Here is a 13,325-nt window from a genome sequence, read left to right as displayed (position 1 = left end):
TTGTAGCCTTCTGCAGGTAGTAGCCTGCATACTGGTATAATATTGCACCAGTACAAAATCATTGTAAAAAGAAGTTTCTAATTAAAAGAAGATAGAGACGAATTGCAGCAGGTGGTTTTCACCCACATTGGGTTTCCAACTTACATCCTGGTGTTCATGTGTGTTGTGATTTGTTCTTCTTTACTGCTCCTGTTTACTGTTCATATGGTTAATAATGTTCTGATGCACTCATTAAGAAGCAACTAATTGAATTATAAGTTTACTAGATATACGATTGTTGCATTTCGCACAGTTTCTTATACACGTGGTTTTCCTTACCTGAAGTAGCGTATATGAAACTGAATTTGGAAATGAAAAAGTTATATTGATTAAATAATACTGATTCACCCCCCCCCCAGCCCCCCCTCAGTATTATTTCCAACAAACTGTGGATCTATCAAGTGAGAGAGGTCAAATGTCTTGACGTGCAAACTTTGAGAAAAAGTTTGGATTTCGAGAGATTTGATCCCTCTAGGTGCTAAATAGATCCAGAGTTGAGATGGATCTAAGCTGGTTTGAATTGTGTGATATCAAGGAAAATATCCAAGATATCATTACTTTTATAAATAATATGTAAATACATCTAATATTAATATAATCATTTTAAATATGCTAAATATGTATGTGAAGTCAAGGAAAATCTATCCAAGATATCATTACATTTATCAATAATATGTAAATACATCTAATATTAATATAATCATTTTAAATATGCTAAATATGTATGAGATTAATCTCATCATTTAATGTTAAATTTTCTTAGTTACCTCACTTTGTTGAGATGATAAATAGTGTTAATAAATTTAATGATGAAAAATGATGAAATAATTTTTTTGAATGCAAAGTGACAATATAATAGTGTTGAATGATAGAAAATGATAATAATAAGAATGTAGTCAATTACAAATAGTCTTCATTGTGATTAATCTCAAACTATTTTATTCAATTATTCTTGTTGTCACCCTTCTTACTTACATCATATTTTCATATCGCTTATATGGAAATGAGAGTTGAAATTGTAAACCATTTAAATGTTTTTCTCGGGTGTTGTACTACAAATCATACCCTATCTCTATTGGTCTCTGATATTAAAAGGTTGAATTGCTGTAACACAAAAATCAATGTAAATTGCATATAATTTTTTCCGCTTACATTGAAATCAATGTACAATGTTAACCCAGTCACTTTAAAATTAGTGTACCATCATACATCCATTTACATCAAATTAGAAGTCAACATCTACACTAAAATCTATGCATCTAATGCAAACAATCAAATAAGATTAGAAAACAACATCTATATTGATATCAATGCATCTAATGCAAGCAATCAACTAGGATTAGAAATCAACATCTATGCCCAAATCAATGCATCTAGTGCAAGTAAGAAAATAGGATTAGAAACCAACATCTACACTAAAATCAATGAATCTAGCACAAGCAATCAAATAGGATTAGAAATCACTATCTACATTGAAATCAATGCATTTAGTGCAAACAATCAAATATGATTAGAAATCATCTACATTGAAATCAATGCATCTAGTGCAAGAAATCAAATATCATTAGAAATCAATATCTGCACTAAAATAAATGCATCTATTGCAAGCAATCAAATAGGATTAGAAATGGCCATCTACACTGCAATAAATGCATCTAGTGCAAGAAATATTATTGCCTCTCTCGCCCTTCCATCCATATCTATATCTCCCTCCATCTCTCCTTATTTTTCTTTCTATCTCACCCCAAACACACTCACTCTCTCACTCCATATCTATCAATCTCTTGATCCCTCCCTCTCTCGATATCTCTCTTCTTCCCTCTCTTTAACTTCCATTTATATCACTATCTCCCTTTGTATCTCTATATCACCCCCAAAGCATGCACTTTCTTTCTCCAATACATATATCTAACCCTCCCTCCTCGTCTCCCTCTCTCTCTCTCTCTCTCTTTCTTCCCCTTCTCTCCCTGTCCCCCATTTCTATCTCTCTTCCCTCTTGTTGTCCTCTATCCCTCTCTCTCCATCTTCCATATTACTCTCTGTGTCTCTCTCTCCCCACCTTTCTCTCTCTATTTATTTCTTCTTACCTCCCTCTCTCCCCCACTCCAACTCCATCTCTCTTTCCCTCTCTCTCTCTCCACTCTCTCACATCCTCTCTCTCTTCCTTCCTCTCTCTCCATTTCTCTCCTACCTCTCTCTTTCTCTCTCTATTTTCACCCTCCAACTCTGTTACTATATCACTCCATCCTTCCTTCTCTCCCACATTCTCTCAAGATATCCTTCTTTGTTTCTTATCTCACCCCAAAACATACACACGCTCTCTCTATCTCTCCCTTGTCACTCCCTCTCTCTCACCACTTCTCACTCTCTATGTATTTCTCCTTCCTTCCCTCTACCCCTGTCCAAATCCATCTCTCTATCCCTCCCTCTCTCCTCATCTCTTTCATCCTTCCTCTCTCTCGCTTTCTCTCCTACCTCCCAATCTCTTCCCCCATCTCTCTCTCTCTCTCTCTCTCTCTCTCTCTCTCTCTCTATATATATATATATATATATATATATATGTTACTATATCCCTCCCTCCCCCCTTCTCTCCATCTCTTCTTATTTGTCTCTTTATCTCACCCCTAAACATATGCTCTCCCTCTCCATCTCTCCCTTGTCACTCCCACTCCCTCTCGACTTCTCACTCTCTATGTCTTTCTTCTTCCCTCCCACTCCCCCCCCTCAAAATCCATCTCTTTATCCTTCACTCTCTCCTCTATCAGATCCTTAGTCTCTCTCTCTTTCTCTCATACCTCCTTCTCTCTCTCTCTCTCTCTCTCTCTCTCTCTCTCTTTTCCCTCCAATCCTCTCACTTTCTCCCTCCCTCTATCCTTCTCTCTCTACCCCCTTCTTCTGTGTATCCCCCTCTCCCTTTCTTACCCTTCTCTACTTCTCTCACTCCTGTCCTTGTCTCTCTTCATTCGTCCTCTCCCCTCCCGTTCAATTTCTCTCCATCTCTACCTTGCCACTCCCCATATCCCTCCACCTCAGTCATTATATATCTTTCTTCTTCCTTCCCATATATATTAAACATATATAATGATATATTGATATATATTATAGTATAATAAATTTAATATTGTATTAATCCAAAGTTATTAAATTTAATAATATTAATATTATAATATATTAATTTGAATATTAGATTTGATAATGATATGAATATTAATACTTTAATATTAATATTAGGGTTAATATTTCTTTTGCATGGTATTAATAATCATTTGGCCCATGGTATTTGGCCCATAGGCTTCACCTAAATAAAACCTCTTTTTTGAGTGTTTGTTTATTTACCATAGCTTTGGTTCATTTATATTTTTATTTACTTATCATATCTCTTTTATTTACAATGGTTTGGCCCATACGCTTGGTATATAATTAGATATTGATTTCTAATCCTATTTGATTGTAATGAAGCTAGTCAGAGATAAAAATAAAAAATAAAAAATCTTACAGTTTGTTCTTTTGATGAGTGCTTATGATATTAGAACTGGAGAAGGTGTATGATGTACTACTAGCATAGTCAGCTACTTAACTCAGTTTCCTTATACTTCATAACGCTTTTCTATATTTATTTACCATAGTTAGATTACACTTACCATGATCCTCCTTCTATAAGAACACCCCTAATTTGATTCTAGTCTCCCGTCATTTGTTAGTTTTACATAATGTCAAAATTGGTTATTACTACAATTCACATGTATTACTTACATTTAACTATATATAATGTTAACTACGCATAATTTATCAAGGTCACCCCCATCTCCTATGTTGTCCCCCTAGCTATTTTGGCTATTGTATGGGGTGGGAGCTCTACCTTGGTCATTACATTACCATTGCTAACTTATGTGCTCCAACCTATCCTATGTCAGAACCACCAGAGCACCATCGCCCTCCTATGTATGAAAGTTATTCCTCCCACTATACCTTTCTCCATTCAAGGCTTTCCATGCTATTCTAGTCATCTGGTATCATCCTCCTCTGTGGTAATGTCATCGACCTTGTTGTTAACCCAACGATGTGACATCAAGGGTAGAAATTTTCTATTTGCATATCAACGATAAGGCTACATGATCTAAACCCTAACACATTGCTCCATGGTTTTGATCTCTCTCTTCTTATTGATCTTTAGTTGTTTTTCGAGAATTGCCTACACACAAGTTACTCTGCCCTCCTGGCTTACCCTACTACAAAAATGGAGGGTGTGGATTTCGATCTAGAGCAACGTCATGGCCGCCCTCAAGCAATGGAAACCATGGCTTTGTGAGGGGTTTCTTGATCTTTTGATGGAACCCTTAATCCATTTCATTGAGGTTCGAGGGTTTGCGATTGCACAGTTAACAATATGGCAAGAATTTTTTTTCATGTTCACTTTTTATTAAGAATTGTTCCTCCCAATGCGAAATCTCAACAATTTTTGTTTATGTGTAGGTATTAGAAGAGGTTGTACTAGAGATCCAGGGGACACTCAGAAGGGACATTTTCCCTACTCCTATGAGAGACTTTGGTGGTTTTCTCTTTTAAATTATGGGTTATCCAAAATCTACATCCATTTCTAGTTGGCTACCCTACTCTCTATCACTACCTTACCTAGTTTGTTGACTCACTGTCGAGGTTCCTTTGACTCAAGAATATAATAGTTATATTCCTAGAGAAGGTATGGAGGCCTAGTTTGGATGTCCTTAGCTATGGTAGTTTTCCATGATAACTACCTGTTAATTTTCTTAAATTAATTTCTAGTTATTTTTCTAACTCATATCTCTATTGCTTCTTATGCCCTCGTAGGTACTCTCCAACCCCCTTGCATGTGGGTGTGATGATTGTTTAGTTATTCACTTAACTCATCTAATATTTGGCCCTTTTCTAGGTTTGTTTCAGATTCTCGAGTCCCCTACTCATCTTGGTCATACACAATGCATGAAACTTCACATTTGAAGCCTTTTGTAGATTAGTCGATTTTGTTGCTTCCCTTCGAGGTGTTTTTAATCTACTTTCTAGGTATACCTCAAAAGGTGAAATAGAGCAGGGTTGATTCTTGTATCTATTGTTTTTTTCTTTTCCCTTCTTGGGAGATGGGTTTCCCCTAGGGTTTGTTGCTGGCCCAAAGGCATCGTTTTCATATTGTATTTTTCTAATTGATATATGGAAGGTCGCCCCATAGCTATTGTTTCCTTTTCATTGAACTGTTATAGACTTGGGTAGTTTAGTTTGTGGTTATTTAAAGTATGTAACCATCGATAATTTATTGGTGTTTTCCACTATGTTATGAACTATGTGTTTCATTGTTTTTATAATGTTATCTTCTTGCTGTGTTTATGGAAAAACTGTTCGATGATGGTTTCTGTTTAGGAAGTTGTCCTTTGGTAATTTCAATTGCATAAGTAGCACTAGAAATGATAACCTTTCGCCAATATATGTCAAGATGTTTTTCCTTTTCTCTAGTGGTTTTCTTCTATATTACCTCCCTTCATAATTTATATTTATTGGTTGAGTTTGAGAAGATAGACATGTCTACTATGCTTCTTGCATGTAGTTTCATTGATTTCAAATACTCACTTCCTGTAGTTTGAATGCCTTCTCGGTTACCATTCTTAAATAGAATTTTAGATATCCAAGTCATCTTCATCTATGCATAATATGTACAGTTATTCTCTATTTCCTTCTGTGCTTATTATACAATCTATATTGATGCTGAGAAATCGTAGAAGTAGCATTTGATCTCGGAGTTCATTGTTGGGGTTTGATGAGCATATGAATGTTGTTTCAAGCCAATTGAAGCTATGCCCAACCTATACAACTATACTCTGTTTTCCTAAGTATTTAATTTATATTTGAGTGTCCTTTCTAGTTCATGCCTGAATTCATAATGTATCTGGTTATTGTGTACTTTTTTAGTGGTTTTATATGTATCACTACCACATAGTCAGTTTTTATTAAGTCTCTACAGATTTTTCATGATTAATGAAGGAATTATTTCTAATATGGAAAGAAACTAAGTTATATAAGCTCTACGAATTCAATTACATTCAATTACGATTGTTAACTTTAGCTACTTGATTTTTTTTCAAGTTCTATTTATGCTATTGTGGTGTATCTTTTTAATTCTACCGTTGAACTTGTTTTAATAATCTTTCCTTTTTGATACTGTCAAATATAAATCACCTATTCCATTTTTCATTTGTTGAGAATCTCCTAGATGCACTAGTCTCGACCTGTTAGTTAATGAAATGTTCTCACATATGACCCATACAATAGTACAAGCCTTTGGGTATACAATTATGTACCCAACAGTCTCACTTTTATATTCAAAGCACATGCACGAATACCTATTTACTAAAATACTTATAATTTGTTTTTCCCATTTTACTTCTAATGAAATAAGCATATCTGAACTAAAAGTTTCCAACCATATGAATTACATATTAGAGAGAAGCTAAATACAATGGTTACATAACTAATAAAACCCACATTCTAAGTAAAATCTAATTACATTTCTACAAAGAGACTATAGGGTATATGCAACTATATTACTTACATAGACCATACAGTTGTTGGAGCCACAACCATGCAATACTTAGGAGTTCATTCATGCCAAATGAATCTACATTTCTTTAATTAAATACCCATACTAAGAACAACAATACGATTATCCATGGTCATAGAATTAAACAAAACATAATCAAATCAGTACCATTACAACAGAAAAATTATAAAAATATAGATACTTCGTTACCAGAAAATCGAATTACCAACAACCGAATTAACTTGGAAAGAACAATTTTCCACCCAACCTTGAACCGTCAACACCCACCCCCCCCCCCCCCCCCCCCCCCACCCACCCCTGAGATGAGATCTTGTTTCTTCCCAAAATCAACAACCTTTGTTGTCCTAGTGAAGCATTTTTATGCCTCACTTTCCCTAGCAGACTTTCTATAATGACGTCCTGTTTTTTGTGATTTTCCAATCCCCATAGCCTAGGATTTTCCTATTTTTCTTTTCTTAAAAAGGATTATTTTTCATCCTTTAAAGATCCATATTTTCGCACTATCATTCTTTTTCACCTCTCCTAGTGTTGTATCCGCCACACTCAGTGATTTTCCAATTTTTTCTCTACTTATCTAGTAAATCACATGATTTCACTCAAGGGGTTTTTCTTTGGAGTGATTTGGGAAAGTTTAATATTTTATATTATTATTATTTTCCTTTATCCAATCTATCCATCCTATATTATGGATTAGGATAATGATCTCATTCATTCTTTTGTTCTTTCCAAATAATTCCTTCCAACACCACATTTAATTATTTCAAACTCAACTAATTACATTATCATAATTTCTTTTTCCAAAGGCAAACCTTGGCCATCATGCCATTATTATCAGTATTTCAACTACTAAATATAATGTCTTAACTATTATAGTTTCTGAAATAGAGGGGCATTACATCTTCCCCCCTAAAATAAAAGAACATTGTCCTCGATGTTTATTTCTCATACATTTCTTTGGAAAACCAAGTAGGATGATTTGCTTTCATGTCATCTTCAATTTACCAAGTGGCCTTTTCGGAGTAAAGTTCCTCCACTACACTCTAACCTAGGTGATGACCCGATTATGGAGCATGGTCTCTTTCCGCTCCAAGATACAGAGTGGCTCTGGTAGAAAGTCTCCTTCGTGCTTCACCTGTAACACTTTCTAATCAATTATATGAGAAGGATCATGAATATACTTTTTCAGTAACGACACATGAAATACATTTTGAACTTTGGCATGACTAGGCAGAGCCAACTGGTATGCTACTGGACCCACGTGATCCAGAATTTCAAATGGCCCACAGAATCAAGGTGCTAATTTAGCACACTCTCCGGTTCTAAGAGTACTTTTCTGAGGCTTAACCCTCAGATACACATGCTGTCCCACTTTGAAATCCTTATGGGCCCTTTTCCTATCCACATAATTCTTTTTTCGGTCTTGGGCATTTTTAATATTTTGTTGAATTTTCCAAACTATTCGTTCCATTTCCTGTAGAACCTCTGATCCAAGAATCAATCTATCCTTGGGTTGCCTCCATCTATGTAGGGTATGGAATTTCTTGCAATACAAGGATTCGAAGGGGCTCATCTTGATAGTAGTTTGGTAGCTATTATTATAAGAAAACTCAAGTAGATGTAGAAAATATTGGCACTTAGTGGGCTTGTGCATCACATAAATTGGAAGCATATCCTCCAAAATTTGGTTCATTCTTTCAGTTTCCCGTACATTTGTGGATGGTATGTAGTAATGAAGTTTAAAATAGTTCCCAAACCCCTTGAGCAAAGCCTTCCAAAAGTTGGAGGTAAATTTTGCATCTCTATCTGATACTATCATCTTTGGTATCCCATGTAGCATGAAGATATCTCGCATGAAGACATTAGCAATTTTTGCAATGCCAAAAGTGGATTGTACTAGGATAAAATGTATCGCTTTACTCAATGTATCAACTACCACCATAATGGAGTCATGTCGATGCTTGGTCCTTAGTAATCCAGTTATAAAATCCATGGAGATTACCTCCCACTTCCACTCAGGTATGGGCATTGGATTCAACAATCTTGTTGGATGTTGGTGTTCCACTTTCACCTGTTTGCATTCCAGACATTTGGCTAAATAGCCTTCCACCTCCTTCTTCCTACGTGGCCAAAAAACTATTTTTCAAAGGTTTCTATCATTTTCTGATACCCCAAATGACTGACATATGGTCTCATATGGAATTCATCTAGAATCATTTGCTTTAATGTTTTTACCCCCAAAATATACAACCTATCATGATATGTAATTAAACCTTTTGGATTTAAAGCATATCCCAAGATTTTCCCTTGTTATACCTTCAACTAGATTTCTTGATAATCCTTGTCTTATTTTACTGCCAATTGTATATGCTCTTCAAAATCAGTTTTTACACTGCTTTCGGTAGTAGCAATAAACAAATGAGAATATCTACTTAGTGCATCATCAATTATGTTTCTTTCACCTTAATGTGCTTGATTTCAATGTCAAATTCACTAAGGAAAGCTAACCATCTTGCATGGCTGGCAATTATATCAGGTTAGCTAAAGAAATACTTTTAAGCGGATATGATCATTACCAACAAAATTCTTTCCCGACAAATAATGCCTCTACATTTTCAAGGCATGGATTATTGAAGATCGATCCACCTCGTAAAAAACATAATTATGTTCATTTTTTCTTAGTTTTCTTGACTCATAAGCTATAAGCACATTGTCTTACAGTAACACACTCCCCAATCCTTCTATACAAGCATCAGTTCACATGCTAAACTCCTTTTTTTGGTCTGATATCTTTAAGACGGGGGTTGTTGTCAACATTTACTTTAATTTATTAAAATTGTCCTAACATTTATCTGTCCATTCAAACCTCACCCCCTTATTTTGTAGAGAGGAAATGGGGTAAAACAACTTTGAAAATCTCTGCACAAATCTACCGTAGTACCCAAAATTCCCTATGAAGGAACAAATTATTGATATCTTTTGGTATTGGCCAATTCGTGATGGTTTTAACTTTCTTCGGGTTCATCACCAAACCCTCTTTGGAGATGATGTGTCATAAATATTGGATTTTGGGTTTATAAAACTCACACTTACTAATCTTTGCATAAAGATGATGCTCCTTAAATGCTTGCAACACTAATCTAATATGTTCTTGGTGTTCCGCCTCATTTTTAGAGTACATTAAATTATCGTCAATGAAGACTAACACAAACTAGTCAAGATATTTACAGAGCACACTATTCATGAGACACCTGAAGGTCGCAGCTGCATTAGTGAGTTTGAAAGGCAACACCACGAACTCATAATGACCATACCTTGTATTAAATGTTTTCTTATGTATATATTCATCCTTTATAAGTAACTGATGACTTCCAATTCCCAGATCAATCTTTGAAAAAATAGCTTTCCCCCTCACTTGATCAAATAGATCATCAATTTAGAGTAGAGGATATCTCTTTTGAATGGTTAATTTATTAAACTTTCTATAGTCATTACACATTCTAAATATACTCTCTTTTTTCTTAACGAATAGTACCAGGGCTCTCCATGATGATACATTCGGTCTGATATAGCCTTTATCTAGCAACTCTTGTAGCTGCATTTTTAATTCTAACAACTCTAGGGTACTCATTCGGTATGGGGCTCTGGACACAGGCGTAGCGCCTAACACTAAATCAATTGAGAAATCTATGTTCCTCCAAGGGGATAATTTGGGAATTTCTTCAGGAAACACATCCTGAAACTCTCTTACCACAGGTAACTGATCTAACCTTCCAGCTTTTGTCTGTTGTTCATGTTCTTCCACATGCACCATATAAACTTGACAACCTTTCCATGTTATTATTTCAGTTGTATGACTGCTATTTTTCTAACTGAAACTGGTTTTAGCTTTCCTTTCACCAAAAAGGAATTCCCTTGTGAATCCACGCAACTCACAATCTTTTCCAGACAATTCACAACAACTTTTTGTTGTTCCAACTAGTCCATCCCAATTAAGAGGTCATATGATCCTAAGGGAAGGATGTTTAAGTTGATTTCTATGAGATATCCATTTAAATTCACTACACATTGTTTTACCACATGGGTCACTCTCCTTTTAGTACTAGTAGCTAACTGTACTAGCCAAGAACTGTGAAATTTCTAATTTTAAATTACACTTTTCCACAATCTAAGGATTTATATAGCTTAGGCTAGCCCTAGGGTCTATTAAAATAGACACAGGTTGGTTTTGAATAATACCTTCAATTTCAATCATGGTAGATTGATGCTCTCCATGTCGGTCTTCTAATGCCACACTGATTCTCGAAATTCTTCTTGTTAGAGCCTAGATTTGTCTCAGGCTGAAAAGACAAGGTTCTAGGTCCACATCAAACCATGCTCAGCCTCGTAGCTAGCCCTAAGAGGACAGGAGAGGGCTCTCTCCGGGGCAATCTCAGCGAAAGATACTCAATGGGTTAGAGATGACTGACTTAGAAATTGATTTTAGGCTAGGTATTAAGTGCAAAGGATTTTGATTTGATTTTTTTAGGGTTTTGTTGAAAAGATGGGAAAGGCAAATTTGGGCTAGGGGATGAGGCACAGTTTCTGCAGAGGTCTGATTGGGGCAAGGAAGGCGATCGTTTTAATGCTTTAAAGTGAGTGAGATGGATAGATCAGACTAGTGAGAAGCTAAGGAGAGAAAGAGAGTCTCAAGAAATCCCCTTAAAAAGATGAAAACATGAAAATTTAAACAAATTCAAAGGCAGAGCATAATAGTTATGGATGCTACCTTAATCACTCATTTGTTCAAATTCAGAAGAAGAAGCTTGAAAGTGATACACATATCACTAGATAAACTTACAATTACTCAGAGAAGAACACCATCAAAACATAAAGCCACATGGATCCCAAACAGTGCTCCAAAACCCTGGTCTTTCCTTAGCCAAAAATGCAGAAGTGAATGTACAACATAGTGCCCAACTTTTCCATTACATAATATAGACAAGATAACCTATTCCCTGCCTCTAGGGGTCGAGCTCATCCTTCTAGGAGTTGTTTCAACCAATTCTAAACAAAGCACTAAAATCTAGGTAGTCAAAACAACTTGCCTCTATAAGGTAGGAAACTGATTCATTCATTAAATTTTCACCTTTTAGAGGATAAATCTTCTAGAACAAGTAACTAAGTGCCAAAATTAGATCATGTTTACTCAATTACATCAATATAAGTCAAAAATAACATCACGAAGCAAAACTAGTCAAACTGGCCGAATTTCTGAGCTGGAAGGTTAAAATTGGGCAAAAAACCTCTATGCGCCGCGCCAATTTCTGCATGCGTCGCACCACTTTGGAACTGATTTTGAGGCACTTTCTGAAGTCCAAATTGAGCCGGCGTGTGCTTGTTGGAAATACCTGCCTGTCTACTTTCCAACCCAAGTGGAATTTCTAAATTTTGTGCCCATTTGACCCTCCAAAACTTTAATCTCCCAAGATTGCTTCCTGTGTGTCAAAATAGGGGCAGAGAGGTCATTTTTAGGGTGTTTTTGACCTCCTGACGACTCAAAACTTGCCCAAACTTCTTGGCCATGCAAAAAAAGTCATATTTTTTCATGAAAAATCCAAAACTATAAACGTTTTTTCTTTGGAGCCTCCTATCGTAAGTGTGCGCCACATGGCGCGGCGCACAGGGAGAAAAACCCTGTTTTTTGCACAAAAATTTATAAAAATACCAAAAATGCACCAAATTTCTTGAAATTTGGGCTAGAGCTTCCTTATTAAGTGTTATGCTGATCTAAAGAGGCCTCGGCCAATATCTGAAGTCGATCAAGCTCCCTTTTCCTCTTTTGCTTCTTGATTGCCTTCCTCAATTTCGCCTTCAAATTCCTGATTCGAGCCTTGCACACCTTGTTTCGCGCCATGTAGTGGAAAGCCATCTGTCTCAGCAACGCATGGTCCTTGTCGGCCTTGTACAATAGCCTATCTAAGTTCATGTTAACTCTCTCGAAATTGGCCTCCCGATCCTCATTAATCTCTTGCTCCAATGACGTGAACTCAACTCTTCTCCTTTGTGCGGCTTGGCGATGCTCGCGAATGTTTTGTAGCTCCATGATCACCTGTTGTCTTCAAGATGTTTGTTTCTCTACTCCAAGTATTTCATGGTCCACTTATCCCTCTCCAAGTCAAGGGATAAGGCTTCGATCTCTGTTTGCTACTCTTGGATGATCTTTCTAAGTTTGGCGCTTTGTGGACCCGTATCTATATCATCATCATGAATGAGAATGAATTCGGTCTCTCATTCACCTGATGGCTCATCTGAAGGCCCCTCATCCTGCATTGGCCCCTTGCCTTTGTCCTGTACCTGTGGTGCTGATGGAGAAAGCGAGGCCCCTTCCACCCCGGGTGGAGATAACACTCGCTTTGCTGCTGCAAACAAACGTCTCGTGCCTTTCTGATATCTAATGAAAACGGGCACACTAGCAGTCTCATGGCACTCATACTGATGAGGAGGTTCACCTTCATGCTTAACCTTTGATACTCCCCGTGAAGCTCTGAAGAAGTCACGAGAGATGAAATCATCCCAAGTGATGCCCTGCAGTCCAAGCCGATGAACCACCAAAATCTTAATAAGAGCAAAATGATATACACTGTTAAGTTGCTTCTGAGGGGTTTTACGTTGTATAAAGGTGGTCATCCTCTCTATGTTCCAGCAAATGAAATACAGAATT

This window comes from Pinus tabuliformis, chromosome 6 (genome assembly GCF_031772625.1).
Source record: "Pinus tabuliformis cultivar Carrire ecotype Pingquan chromosome 6, CPIR1, whole genome shotgun sequence".
NCBI classification, from domain to species: domain Eukaryota; kingdom Viridiplantae; phylum Streptophyta; class Pinopsida; order Pinales; family Pinaceae; genus Pinus; species Pinus tabuliformis.
This window is presented reverse-complemented; position numbering follows the sequence as displayed.